Below are 3,306 nucleotides of genomic sequence, written 5' to 3'. Positions count from 1 at the left end.
ACCATCCAGAGGTTGATAGGTCATAATATTAACCCTCCAGAGGTTGATAGGTCATAATATTAACCCTCCAGAGGTTGATAGGTCATAATATTAACCCTCCAGAGGTTGATAGGTCATAATATTAACCCTCCAGAGGTTGATAGGTCATAATAATCACCCTCCAGAGGTTGATTGGTCATAATATTAACCCTTCAGAGGTTGATAGGTCACAATATTAACCCTCCAGAGGTTGATAGGTCATAATAATCACCCTCCAGAAGGTTGATAGGTTATAATATTAACCCTCCAGAGGATGATAGGTTATAATATTAACCCACCAGAGGTTGATAGGTCATAATATTAACCCACCAGAGGTTGATAGGTCATAATAACCCTCCAGAGGTTGATAGGTTATAATATTAACCCTCCAGAGGTTGATAGGTCATAATAATAATATTAACCCTTCAGATGTTGATAGGTCATAATAACCCTCCAGAGGTTGATAGGTCATAATAATCACCCTCCAGAGGTTGATTGGTCATAATATTAACCATTCAGAGGTTGATTGGTCATAATATTAACCCTTCAGAGGTTGATAGGTCACAATATTAACCCTCCAGATGTTGATAGGTCATAATAATCACCCTCCAGAGGTTGATAGGTTATAATATTAACCATCCAGAGGTTGATAGGTCATAATATTAACCCTCCAGATGTTGATAGGTCATAATAATCACCCTCCAGAGGTTGATAGGTTATAATATTAACCCTCCAGAGGTTGATAGGTTATAATATTAACCCACCAGAGGTTGATAGGTTATAATATTAACCCACCAGAGGTTGATAGGTAATAATATTAACCCTCCAGAGGTTGATAGATCATAATATTAACCCACCAGAGGTTGATAGGTAATAATATTAACCCTCCAGAGGTTGATAGGTCATAATAACCCTCCAGAGGTTGATAGGTCATAATAATAACCCTCCAGAGGTTGATAGGTCATAATAACCCTCCAGAGGTTGATAGGTCATAATAACCCTTCAGAGGCTGGTAGGTCATAATAACCCTCCAGAGGTTGATAGGTCATAATAACTCTCTAGAGGGTGATAGGTTATAATAACCCTCCAGAGGGTGGTAGGTCATAATAACCCTCCAGAGGGTGATAGGTCATAATAACTCTCTAGAGGGTGATAGGTTATAATAACCCTCCAGAGGGTGGTAGGTTATAATAACCCTCCAGAGGGTGATAGGTTATAATAACCCTCCAGAGGGTGATAGGTCATAATAACCCTCCAGAGGGTGATAGGTTACAATAACCCTCCAGAGGATGATAGGTTATAATAACCCTCCAGAGGATGATAGGCCATAATAACCCTCCACAGGATGATAGGTCATAATAACCCTCCAGAGGGTTATTATGACCTACCACCCTCTGGAGGGTTATTAATAATAGCCTTCTAGAGAGTTATTGGCTTAAATAACTCTCCAAAAGGTGATAGACCATAATATGCCTCCAAAGCTAAGCTGTAATAATCCTCCAGCGTATGATAGGTTATAATAACCTCCAGTGAGTGACAGGGCACAATAACCCTTCTTATGGTGATTTTCCTTAATAGATCTCCAGTTGGTGATAGGCCATAATAACCCTCCAGAGGGATATAGGCTACAACATTTTCCAGAGGATGATAGACAGTGACAGTCCTCCTAAAGGTCAATGATAACCCTCCAAAGGGTGATAGGCCTTAATTGCCTTCCAGAGAGTGATAAGCATTAATAACCCTAATAGGTTGATAGGCCATGATAACTCTCCAGAGGGTTAAATGCAATAATAACCCTCCAGCGTGTGACAGGCTATAATAACCCTTCAGAGGGTAATAGGCTATAATAACCCTGCAAAGGATGATAGAACATAATAACGCTACTGGGGATATAGGCCATATTACTCCTATAGTGGGAGATAGGTTCAAACAACTCTCCAGAGGGAGATAGGTCACCCTAGCCAAGGGTGTTGGCTGGCCACATGGTCATCCATCCAGTGGCCTCCTTAACCTGACTGACTGAGATTTGGACTGATTTGTGGGACACTGACTAGATAATTATATAGACAATTAATAGATAGGTTGGGTTTGGGAGGGAGTAAAATATCTGGCAGTCTTATATTCAAGAGGACTTGTAACCTCAGCCTGGTAAATAGTAGTACCGTTTCCCTGCCAGGCGTAGGAACACCTTGATGCTCACAGAGTTGTAATAATCTGCGACAATTAATGTTAGTGTAGTGTAAAGCTAGGATGTTAGTTATGTTTAGAACTAACTAGTGACAAGTAAATATTGTATTGGAGGATTAGTAAATGTTACTGTACGATCAGTTTAAGGATTCAGGCAACAGCCACGTGGTGAGAGAGCTTTCTTCACTAACAAAACACCAAGCGGTCTGGAGCGCGTGCTGTGGGATCTCTCTCTCCCTTTTACCTTCTTCCTTGTGTCCTCTTATCTCCTTAATCTTTGTGATATCAGGTTAAGTACTATACCATTATTGTAACCTGCCGGTAAGTATTCGAAATGTATTTGATTTGTGTTCCCTAGGCCAGTGTTTTGTCCCCAGGTGTTTACTTTTTGGGGTGGCCTAGTGAACAGTGTTGCATATTAAAATTATTATGTGTTTAATTCTGTCCTTAAAGAAAGTAGACCTTACCTCTAGTGTTGCTGTATGCACTCTCGCTTCCTATCTATGTAGATTCAGTGAGGTAACGTAACATCGAGATGGTAATGTATTTGTTGTACTTGGCGGGATTACGGTTAACAAATTATATGAACAAATCCACGAGGGCCGTGACGAGGATTCGAACCTGTGTCTGGGAGCATCCCAGATACTGCCTTAATCGACTGAGCTACGACAGGGTAAAAGGGTTGAAACCGAAGTTCTACTGAACTTCGGGATCTACGAGATCCAGTAAGATTCAGTAGAACTTCGGTTTCAACCCTTTTACCCTGTCGTAGCTCAGACGATTAAAGCAGTGTCTGGGATGCTCCTGGACGCAGGTTCGAATCCTCGTCACGGCCCTTTTGGATTTGTTCATTTGATGTATCACGTTAGTGTGATTTCAGTGTGTAACAAATTATATATATATAGGTATTCTAAAGCTGGAGTTTCCATTATCCATTTTGATTATGGGTAGGTTATCTGTTTCTAGACGATAGACGATTATTATTTATTCTTTGCGGGGAATTGTTTTCACTCGGGACCGAACCTTACCTAACCCCATTAATTGGTACTCCCTTACCTTAAACATTGACCCTACAGAGCAAGTCCTCATTTGTAACAATAT

This window comes from Procambarus clarkii, unplaced genomic scaffold (assembly GCF_040958095.1).
Source record: "Procambarus clarkii isolate CNS0578487 unplaced genomic scaffold, FALCON_Pclarkii_2.0 HiC_scaffold_163, whole genome shotgun sequence".
NCBI classification, from domain to species: domain Eukaryota; kingdom Metazoa; phylum Arthropoda; class Malacostraca; order Decapoda; family Cambaridae; genus Procambarus; species Procambarus clarkii.
Note: the sequence above shows the minus strand (reverse complement) of the source record.